Consider the following 12,452-nt stretch of genomic DNA (forward strand, 5'->3'; position numbering starts at 1 on the left):
GTTTGGGGTTTACATTGGGGGTGTGGGAGATTGTCACTAGATCGCTTAGCCAAATAGAAAAGGTAAATTTTACAAAAAGCAACATATACTTGACAAAAGGTCCAACTTTTCCTTACTATATTTCCAATTCTAAACATTAGAACAAATCCATTTAAATGACTCTCAAATTGTTTTTTACACAGCCTGTCTTGTTAGTGTTTGAACAATACGTTGCATCGGTGACACCCATTGAAAAGCTCACTGTCACTGGGAAGACGCTATGTGGTTGGGGTCATGACTCGTGGAGATCATTTCACACTAAGTTATATAGACGACATTCAACTTTATATTTCACTCTGAGCAAAAAAAAATCAATAAATAATCTGTTATGTACAGCACTTGCTTGGTTACTTGTTGAATAAAGGTCAGGAACTCTGGATCATAATGCTACAATTTCATAGACAAGAAGAATACTTCAAACCTGAGCTGGTAAAATGTAAATCTCATTGCATTGACTCACACTATTGGAATTCATTACTAGTTCACACTGTACAAATGTGTGTTAAAATGCAATATAATATCTATATATAAATCTGGTATTGAAAAGGTGTAAAGTTCCCAAAATTTGGTTGTATAATGATTTGCCCAATTTTGTGTTCTAAATATCCAGTATAATTCACCAACATGTGGGCAAGAGATCTCCCGTTTACTTTGTTTATTTATCTACTTCTTGTTATTTGTCTTCCTATCTTTATCAATGTGATCAACACTTCATATTTCTAACTTGTAGCTGATTGAAAACAAGATTCTTTATCATGCTAGCCACGATTACCATAAATAGCCTTGCCCCATTCTGACACCAGACACCATACTCAGGCCAATAATAGGCTATTGGTATTTATTCAAGTGACCCTGCCAATCTTTCAATGTGTTCCAAATTTACTGAGCCCTCCCAGCTACTTTCTACAAAGAAATGTTTTCCGGACTAATTCATCATAACTATTTATCTCCTTTAAAAGCTCTCCATATGGGTCTATCTACCTCCGATACTTGTCTTAAATGTAATACTTCTGGAGCTGATCTCTATTGTAACTTCTGGGGCTGAAAATTGATTCCTATTTTCTGGAGACAGTTTGTTACATTCATAAACACTAATATTCCATACTCTGCGGTGTTAGGTATCACTAGAAACAATGGTGTTCGATAGTCCAGGCAGATGATTGGCCCTAATGCTCTTGGCTATTGGCAGGAGGACAATTCTGCAATGTTCATCGCGTACCCCACCAACATGTGCTTGTTTCTAAACAAATTACAATTTTTATTCCATGTGGAATGGATTGAAACCTTTCTACAAAAAGAGCAGAGGATACATTTTTTTTTGAGACCTGTGAAAGCTTTATATCCACAATAAATCTCACCACAAAATAACAACTCCAGAAACACTACCATATGGTATCTATATAGGATGGTGGAAAGAGATCCCCCATATCCTTGTAATCCGTTAATACCACTATCTGCCCATTATTTTCTCTTTTCATTTATTTTTGAGCAGCAATGTGGGTTATCAACTTCGGTGCCACTACCAGTTGAGGATTCTACACTATATATACTACACTATACACACTATACACACTATATATAACTACAGTATAAAATAGACAACCATCTAATGCTCCTCCACCAGAGGACTTTTCTATATCTGCTATATGGAAATTCTTTGACTACAGATATTTTAAACTTACCCATAAAATTCCATCTTGCACAATTGTTTACCCTTTACAATACTTTGATATAAATTTCACTCTAATTAATCTTTGATTGTTTTATGAACCATAATAAATACATTTTTTAGTGAACCATAAGTGTTCCTTTTTAAAGCACTTGTTCACTGATGTAGATATAACATTGGAGTCCCATGTAATTGAACACAGCAAGTATTTTTCCATTAGTTGTTCTGAAATATTATATTTATTTATGGTTATTTGTACAGTATTTACCCCCTTTAATTCCTGTCCTTCCTGGTATAGACTGGCAATGCTCTATCCTGGGCCCCAATTGTACTCCTGTATGGCATATCATGGCGCGCATTTCCAGTAAAGTCTACATGAATGTGTATATTATCTTTGCCTGAAAGAACAGGGAGGCCACATACTCCAAAACCCATTTAATCACACAATACACGGGTATGGTTGATACTTCTCCCATCTCCTAGATTGTAAGCTCTTCGGGCCAGGGTCCTGCCCTCCTCTCGTGACACTGTCTGCTATTTCCAACCCCTTTTTAATGTATAGAGCTGCGTAAAATGTTTTCACTATATAGATCCTGTTAATAATAAATAATAATAATTAATAATAATAATAATAATAATAATAAAATTAATAATGATAATTGTTCACTGATGCCACCATTCATAGACCCACCTTGAGCAATGCCTTGTAGCCATTGTTGGAGTGCAGAATAAACACGTTTGTGATACAAAGAAAACTAAATATTATTCCATTAAGGTTTACACCTACAGCGGGACAAATAGGTCAGAAGGATTTGGATCCAAAAGAGAGAAAAGGAAGGAAAAATACTTTTTTTAGCCTTAATGTTTACAGCAGACGCTTATTGATTACTAGTCTCCAGTCCAAAGTGTATCAGTGACCATTTAACAATACATCAGCACAAACCATGAGCAGGCCATGTCAATTTAGCATTTATGCCCCTCACTGCAGCTTGACAAGCAGGCTCCGGTGAATTTGCTGCAGAGACCAAGAGAAGTTCAGTAATTATTAATATGTTTGCCTTTACAATTTAATGCTACAAGCATAATATCGCCCAGAGCGCTGAGCTGCCTATAATAATTGATCGTACAAATCAACACATGACATGACTCATAATACTGCTGTACACAGCTAGATGTTCCTGCGACGGCTTGTACAACATCCGCAACATAGCAATGCATGTTCTGGTTTAGAGTTCACTTTCAGGGACCCGGTTAATTAACAAGCCAATTTAAACAACTAAATAAGTCAGTTTTCCCTATCTGCATGCTCATTAGTACCAACAGGCAATACAAACCTCGCCAATAGCTAATGTGCAGATTGTGATCATTAGCATAATCCTGATGTCTGCAACTTAATTATGGCTCAGAAGGAAGGAAATCAGGAATATATTAAGGAAGATCTGGATCATACGAGGACCGGTCACTTTGTCATAAACATGCTATAGGGATGTTAGTGGAAGGAAGGCTGTTTCTGGCCATTTTGGTGCACCAAGTAGGACACCCTGGGTGCTGCTCCCCATCCCAACCAGAAAGACATCCACACACCGTCATGTCATACTAAACAAGAACATATGAAAATTTAACAAGATCACCCCAACAGTCATCACCTTCCGTGATGTATAGGTCACTGTACAACACGCCATGAAAAAATTGTGCCATGGTGCAAGAACCTTTCTGAATAAATATACAATGAATTCATTGTTTTGTAGGGGAATGCATTATATACAGTTTTTAGTAAACCTAATGAGAATTGTACATATTTTGCCCAATTAGCTGTTGAGATATTTGAATAGCTTGCCATTAGTGGTGGGGGGGGGGGATTCTGCAAGTAGAAAGGCAAGCACCTAGCAATAAGCATACCTACCATAACCTCCTGTTACATTCCAATATGGGAATGTTCTGTTAGACAGAAGTTGGGAAAGTGTGTAGCTTGCTTTGGAGTGCACATCTTTTCCGCACTCTAATCCATATCCCATTACTATGACAGACAGGTGGTTTAGCCAACAAAAAGGTCTGAAGGATACACATCTCTCAGTTTACTTTTATTCTTTATACTTTCCCCTTACCGCTGAACATCTTTCTTCCATTATCTCAAGCCCCCCAATGTCTAATATATGATGATATGGATTGTAGGTAAAGAATAAAACTTGAGCCCCCTCTCTTGAACATAAAATTTCTTTAAAAAGGTTGTCATCACGAGAAAAGACAAGACCCAGACTTTTCTACTTATATCCACTGCAATACTATTACATTTATTTTGTAGGCCCTAAAAGGGATTTGGTGATGTGTGGAGTACAATTACCCATCATCACTTTCCTTTTACCATTCCAGTTGTAGTAAATTAAACTTTGATTGGATGCATTGGCTAAGTTTTTTCTATATAATTGCTTTTTGTACATCCTTACTCAATAGGCCCACGTAGATAACGTTTTCATGTGTATATTAATCTCATGGTTACCTTTGGGGTCAAATGCATTAGTGATCCTAATCTCATGCTGCTGAGGGATTTAATTACTGTTTGGCAATAACCTGACTTGCAACAGATTGATTCCAATCCCTCAGAAGCCTGAGATTAGGATCACCCGTATAGTTTAGCCCTTACTATGTGTAGCGGACAGGTGTTGCATATATTAGAGTCAGGTTACTTGTGGGAAAAACACAAACTTGTTTTATATCTGTTCTCTTCTTATCCTCGTGCCAATAACAATGAAGATCTAGCTCCTCCAAGTTCAGGCCACTAATGCATTTTACTTTTAAATTAGGTTACCTTGCATGTATACTAGGCATTCTTTCTGGTGGATTGTGGTATCAACATCAGTGAAGGTCCAAACAGTCGCAGGATCCAGATTCTTTCTATATTTTCTCCATACATAAATAGGTTTATGCAGCCTATGACACATTCACAGTTTCTTCACCACCAGACACTTGTCTCTCTTCTTGATGTGGTTTTTCCCACCCTAGAGCCTCTGATGGAAATGTGTGAAAGGATGAGAGGTGTCAGCCTGGCGGTGAGGAGTTAATTTGTGGATGTACCATTAGCTGAATGGATATATAAAGAAACTAGATCTCGTCATTCTGTGGTTGCACTCTTTGATAGATGTGGCAACTGGGGAAATGCGCATGCCCTGGTGGCCAATACTCATCAGAAACGAAGCTGGCCGGTCCTTAAGCAGTGAATTCTTTTGGAAAGGAACTAATTCTACAATGAATCAGTGGCATCTATTTGGATTGCTCATCATTGTTAGCAAGGTCATGCTGAGGAGTGGCAACTCGAACACTATTCTATTGCTGGAGTAAAAAGATAACCCCAATCAAGATATTGTCAAAGATGGTTCCAAATACAATAACCACCATACTCCAAATGCAAACAACTAGGAGAATATTCTCTTTACCAGAGTAATGGTAAAACCAATTTTCGAATCTGATCTAAAGTGTTCAGTTTGCTCAAACCTGGTTTCCATAGAATTGCAGATGAAGTGCAACATTGACCTGGACACCAAAAGAAGAATTAGTAGACAGAAAGTCTACTTTTTATCATGCTGTAGACAAACAACCTCCAAAAGATGTCCAAATAAGATAACAAACAAATACAAATTGTGTATTTTGTAAGTACTATTTATGTACAAGGTATAAAAATAATGCCTACACAATAGATGTCTCTTAGAATTAGGTTTTTATGGGGAGTGATGGTCCAACTGCCCATCAACTTCGCTACTGACGAACCTCTTTTTGGTTCCAGCAAAAGTCTTTGATCAGGATGTGGTAGAAGGAGACCAAGCGTCTCCATGTTAATGAACAAAGTCACTTGATCTCATGGCTTTTAGTTCTGACATCTAACTATAATTTAAAAATCAATCCTGTATATCCGACTCCATGATGTATGTCCAATATCTTCAGTATAACACGGCTAAGCTATTGTTGTGCCATAGTCTAGAAATAAGAAGGGGTTTTTTATGCCTTTTTAATTTTATTTTAGATATTTGTAAAATTGACACTCTTAGGTGTCTATTTATAAATGTTTTAACCCAACTATTACCTACAATTTACACTTTTTGCACATTGGATTCAATAACAAAAATAAATCTCCTAGAAAAAAAATTTCGATTAACATATCTTCTTTTTCGAATCCAGTGTGAAAATAGTGTAAATGCTGAGTCTAAGTTGTGTGAATTATAGGTGAAACATTTATAAAAAGACCTCTTAAAGTGTATTTTAACTTTGTTTAATGTGTCTGGCAAAGTTTACACTCACCGGTCTTTTTCTTCCCTTTTACTCTATTTGTCCACCAGAAACAAAGACCAATACTTCAGAAAACATGGCACACAACAGCACTGGTGCTTACTGATTGGCTGATCAAGGTGCTCGTCATTGTCACATGGTAGCATAGATGGAGTTTTTAGCTCATTGTAAGCCCCAAATCTTGACTGGTAGTTTACACCAACTGTATTCTAATATTTTCTGGAACAGAGCACCACATTTTTTGGAGATAATTTGTAGTCACTGACATTGGCAATACTTGATTATTAATATAAAGGTTCTGCTGCCTGAATAAGATATCTCCACTATACATTTGACTTGTAGATTCCTAGCTTTGCAAAATAATTCCAGAGGTTCCATGAGCAATTTGTGACCCTCAGGTCAGTTTAGGCGACAATGATGTTTTTGGCTATCTGTAAGGATAACATTCTTCCCAATGGCCAGCAATGTAAGAGGAATTATTCCCACTGACCACCACACTAATGTACTGTGATCTGTTGATATAGTTATAATACCTGGGGTCCCTAAGACCTAAAAGTTATTTTAAGGGTTCTTTCATGGTAAAAAGGTCCATAAACACTGCTCTAGACCCTGGTACCCAGCCCCACCATAAAACCTGATTATGTATTTACTATGTTAAAGATAATAGAAAGACCAGCCTAGCACTCTGGGTATATATCCACATAGCTATTTGGCTCACACCAATCCTAATGCACACTATATGTTTGAAGACTTATATCTGAAATAACCAGCGCTGATATATACCAGTCTATTGTACTCTACATTTCATGGACGTGGAAAAGAGCAACTGGTAAAGGGGTCTTCCTTCTCCTCACCTATTCATTATGATGGCTGCGGTGTAAAGAAGTCTAGTATTTTCGACTGTTGCTGGCAATCGTACACACGTTACATTTTTATCAGGAAAGGAACAGAAATGATACAAAATGATGACATGAAAATACTCAATATCTTAGCACTCATTTACACATGAATTGGTCTGTAGAAATAAACAATAACAAACCAGAATAACTTAGTTTAAATGGTTGTGGAGATAACGATATCTTTCACACATGTTTAATGCATTCATCAATAAAATGCTTGGAAGGCTTAAGCCAAAATCTATAGTAAGGTCACAAAGGTTTATACTGCAGTCTAGGAGAACATGTCCTGCTAGTAATATAGCAATATGGTGGCCTCATGCTTGGCACGGAGACCTTGCAATGGTGGGGTCCTAGGTTTAATCTCTTCAAGGGGCTTTACCTTGTGTTCAGAGTTTATTAAATGAGTTTGAAAATTATTGGATCAGCTCAAAATGGCTTCTGTAAGTCAATAGCACAAAAATATAGAACTTTTTTTTATTTGACCCTTCTTCATTCTACCTCTTTCTGAAACCTCTTCATTTCAATCATCTTGATTCATTCTTATCACTTCTTTCATTTTTATAATTTAGTTCTCACTTTTATAGTTGTCTTGCTTCTGGTTTTTGGTATTTCTTCCTTTCTCTTTCTCCCTCTCTTGGATTCTTTTACCCCTCCATCTCTATTCCCTAGCTCTGTCCTGTTCTCTCCATCCTGTTGCTTTTTTTTTATCTTGGGGGAGAGAAGAAATGATTTTGTGGCCAATGGCTGATGGTGTCATTTATGTTCCATGCAATTAGAGAAATAAACACAAAATCAGATTCAGATCCACTTTTACTCCAAGTTGTAATAAATTACATTTCTTGCCCCCTTTCTGTACATCTTCTTCTCTAAATAATCCCCTCTCTCTCTTTCTTCCTATCCTCCCTTTCCTCCCCTCTGTCTTTCTCTCTTCTTTATTTTTTCTTTCTCTATCTCTTCCACGTTCCCTCTATTTCTGTTCCTTCTCCTCCTCTCTGTACTTCTATCCGTCTCTTCCTCTCCTCTCTTTCTTATTCCCTCTCTCTCTTCTATTCTCTTTCATTCTCTCCCTGTTCCACCCTCTCCTCCTCTGTATTTCTCTCCCTCTCTCCTCTTTCTTGACTTCTCTCTATCCCTCTCTTCTCTCTCGTTCTCCGTCTCCCACCCTTTAGCAGTCGCATGATGTGATTCTGCAATCCCAATAAATGACATGTACAGGAATCCTGTTGGAGGCGGGGTGGGGATATAAAAAATGTCAGGCTGCTCTGATTCCATGTAAATCCCTGTTTTGAATGCAGCTACAGGGCACCCAAAATGGCGTGATCTCATTCTGTAACAAATCCCATGGAGCAGAGAGGGAAGAGAAGCGGATGGAGGGGGGCTCCTGGAATGGGATTTAGCAGCAGTCGGGTTCATATCATCAGAACACTTTCATTTAATTGGCATGTGTGGGATCCAGATTGCTTGTTATACAGAGAATGCTCCTCTGTTTTGTTCAGTTAGATAAGCAAGCTATTCTCTCTCTATATATTTCTATCAACAATGCCAAGACCCCTTGTTTACTAATGAAAAGATTTTGGTGCAAGTATCATAAAATATCAATTATATCATGGCTGGCAGTAATAAACTATAAACCAACACATTTCATTTTGCATTTTGTTTTTTAAAAGGCCTTTATATAAACACAATGCACCAGGGAGCAACAAAGTAACCTATAGCAGCCAATCACAATGCACGGTCAGTAGCTTAACCTTGTTGGACCAGTGATAGCAAGTTTTTGATTGGTTGGTAGTTATTACTCTTTGCAGAACACAATCCCCAAAATGTGTGCAACAAACAGCCATAGAAGAATATGTAGAAACCTGTTTATTAATTCATAACTTGTGTTCCAGAAGATCAGATAACACCTAATATATCAGTAATCACATCTCAGTGATTAGCAAATATTCAGCCTGAGAAAATAGCCAGGACAAGTACCAATCGATATGTTTATTTCATGACAGCTGACACCATCTGTATGAACAAACCCATATACAACCTCAACAAAAAGAAATACACACAATTGCATTGCAATTTGGAGCTTGTAGCTAAACAGTAATTAGCTGAACAAATTGGAACTAAAGCATTGTAAATAGTTTGTGGCTGACTTAAAGGAGACTTCTTAGTTATGACTCTCACATTCAATGGGCACCACTACAAGCTTCTGTAATTTTCTCATCAATCTGTTGGCTCCTTGGCATACCACAGGTTAAAAATGAGAGGTAAAAAAAGTCCCCTAAAGGTGGCTCACTGGCACCCTCAACCTGCCTGTTGAAGGAACTACATCCTTTCCTCTCCATTCCTATATCCAACTGCCAGCAAATGCCATTGAATAGAAATATGCGAAAATGCACCAATCCACTAAAGAAAATGAAAAAGCTCATTTTTCCCTTCCCAACAGCTGCTTGAAAATGAAAGAAAATCATCCACGTTCGCTCCTGAGGAAAGTGGAGTTTCAAAGAGCGCAAGGCCAAGGCACAGAGAGGCACATATTAAATGTGGGATTGCTGTAATACACCCAGGCAAATAAAGCATAATGCATTTGAATTATTAACCTGTTCTGCTCCATAAGCATGAAACATTCATGATCCCATTTTGTAAGGCAAATGCATTATAGCACTTTATATGATAGACATTTCTAAGTCAGTCTTCCTCTAGTTTTTTGGGTGAATGGATACATATACAAACACACACACATTTATATAAATATAACACAATGGATTATTTGATCAAGCCACCAGCTGAAGCTCTTAAATGTGAATTGCTATCTGTGCCGCATGAATCTTTCACGTTTCCCCCCAAGCCATCTGCTTGTCTTACATAACTGGGGCAATCACATATGCATTTCATTAAAAAGTGGGATTGAGTGCTAGTTTATTTTACTATATTCTAAGGAATCCTTTAAATCTGGAGCAGAGATCAGAACATCACCAATAAACCGCTACCTATTCTTCCCAAACAGGACTTGACACATAATCTATGATATAGAGAACCTGCAGCATTAATATTTGAGTTTTCTTCTAAAAAACATAGATTGTTCCCTAAAGCAGACTTGAAGATTTGCAAGGAGCATTTGGCTTCCAGCTCAAGTCCAGGAAGCTAGGTAACCTAATCCCTTCTTCCAAGCATAGATTAAGTGCTACAGTATAGATTTATTTTGCAATGTAATAGAAATTATTCCTCTAGAACAAAATACAAAGGGGAACCCATGGGTATTTCATCTCACACTAACAAACGTGAAAAAAGCATTAATAAGTAAAGCAGTCTGCAATGCAGCTAAAGCAGAAAAGACAAGATACATCACAAACACAAAAAATTGTATGAAAGGATTAAGCTTGCTGTTTACCTGCTCTCTCTAGAGTCAAGACGGTTGCAGTTGGACCTTTTACCTGGAGATAAATTTATTACAGGGTGCCTAAGGGAGGATCTCAGAGTCTTGCAAATTGTTTTCTGGTTACTTCTCTGCCCTTTGCCATTACCCAGCACTGGCATTCTAGAACTGTAGCCTTGATTTTTCACTATAGGTAATCCAAAGGGTATGCTCCATTAAAACCAACATCTGGAGGGAACTGGAGGGGAAACAGGGCAGATGCAAAGAGATTTGGTTGGTGGTACCATCCCCAGTGCAAGCAAGGAGGCAGTGAACAGCCTAAGCATGGTAGCCTGTTCACATAACAACACCTTTAGCCCCCAAATCGGTCTAGAGGACACATGATTATTGGTAATTAGGCAAAAAGAGCAGTTTGAGGCGTTCACAAAGCAGTAAATCCAAAGGAGACCAATAAGTTTCCCCAGCTTAGGTTGGTGGAAGGCAGACAGGTAAAAATTGTGCTGTGACCTTGCAATGTACCTGATCCAGGTTAAGCCTTCAAACCCTTTTTCCTTCAAGCCAAGGCTAACAACAGGATGCCCCAAGCTAGCACAGTACCCACCAGGCTAGCAGCCATGGAGAACCTTTATGAGTGCAGCACTTGTATTCCGGGGCTTTGATGTTGTTAGCTGATTCTTGCAATCAGCAGATGATGGGAACTTCAGAAAAGGAGCCAGTCTGCTGCTGAAGCAAATTTCTAGACAAGGGGCTGAAACAGATTCCTGTCCAAGGTGGTGGGACAGATCCCTGTCCAGGGGGGGATTGTGATCCAGATTTTGCAAGAGGAGGGGAAGAGGGGATCCAGATGCAGAATAAGGAGTGGATCCTTGTCTCAGGAACTGATCACAGCTGCTGATTGGCAGGCGCTTGGTGGCTCTCCAAGGTGCTGAACCAGATCCTTGCGCTGAGTAGTGAGTGATCCAGATTTGTGAGCAGAGGGAAGGGAGGGGGGAATGATCCAGATGGTTGTGTAATGTACTGTGTTGGATCTTGGTGCTGGATCCTGGTGCTGGATCCTGGTGTAGATCTTGGTGCTGGATCCTCACACACTGATCACTGTGCTAAACTGCAGATCTCCCCATCAGTCGCTGTCCAGGGTGCTGAATCAGAGCATTGCGCATCCACCAGCCGCTGTCCAGGGTGCTGAAGGTCAGCAGGTCCAATTCAACCCTTCTGGCTTGCTGATTTCCCTGCTGTGGGTGTTCACAGGGAGGATTCAGGGCTGCAGTTCCCAGCCTCAGACACTAGACACAGACACTGCTGGTGATTAAATCGCAGAAAAGCCCTTTCTGTAGGCAGCTCAGGCGACCTCCACCCTCTCTGCCTTGGCAGATCAGCACAAGCATGCTCCATGCACAGTCAGGGCTGCATACAGGAGATCCAGGTTTGTGGCTGCTTCCCATCCAGCAGTGACACAGCCATCCCTGCCAACTGAAGGAGCCCAGCCTCAGTCTGCATCTGGGGGGGGGGGAAATAAAGCTTCTCTCCTCTGCAAGCTGGATGCTGTCTCTGCAGTGAGAGCTATCAAGTGGCTGAGATGGGAAAGTCAGATCAGATCACAGCAGGCAGAATTGCACTGCTGCACCTAGTACTTCCCCCAGTACAACCTCCACACTGAGTTAATCCTAAGAGTGATTGTATGCCACATGCATGGGGTAAGAGGGGAGCTGCCTTCAAAAGCCCTTTCTATAACCTCTTTAGCAGAATAAATGGATTATTGAGCAATATTCACATTGATAAGCCATTGTCATTCTTGGATTGCCATTGCAATCCGTTGAATTTCTTGATGATGCTTGCAAACACTGCAAACTCCCAACATTCTATATTGATTACTAAATCCTATTTAATAAATGCATAGCCCTTCATTAGAACTCATTGCTTATGTGCAGGTAACTACTGGCTTGCATTGGTTCCTCCAGGCTCAACGCCAAGAAGCCCCTGTACAAACTGATCGGATCCCCATGGAGTAGCCAAAGATTAGGGAAAGCAATAAAAGTCTACAAAGTTCAAAAGAAACGCAGGATATCCGGAGGGGCAGGAGTTGGGATAGTTGCTTCCAAAAGAACAAAAAGAACACCTGGTTAGACAAAATATATGAGTAACCAGGGCAAATGGCAGACAAGCTCAGAGCTCAGGGAAGGTGGGGTCTGCATGCAAGGCT

The 12,452-nt window shown here is 39.4% G+C and overlaps 1 protein-coding gene across 1 annotated transcript in view; it reads right to left on the minus strand.

The window, feature by feature from the left end:
- LRFN5 (leucine rich repeat and fibronectin type III domain containing 5) overlaps positions 1–11,850 on the minus strand; it is a 131,187-nt gene extending 119,337 nt beyond the window's left edge. The window contains exon 1 of the mRNA XM_072428189.1: positions 10,268–11,850. The gene's annotated coding sequence lies outside the window, so the exon portion shown is untranslated. The remainder of the gene's footprint in view (positions 1–10,267) is intronic.
- Positions 11,851–12,452: the final 602 nt, after the last annotated feature.

Source organism: Pyxicephalus adspersus, chromosome 12, assembly GCF_032062135.1.
Source record: "Pyxicephalus adspersus chromosome 12, UCB_Pads_2.0, whole genome shotgun sequence".
NCBI lineage: Eukaryota > Metazoa > Chordata > Amphibia > Anura > Pyxicephalidae > Pyxicephalus > Pyxicephalus adspersus.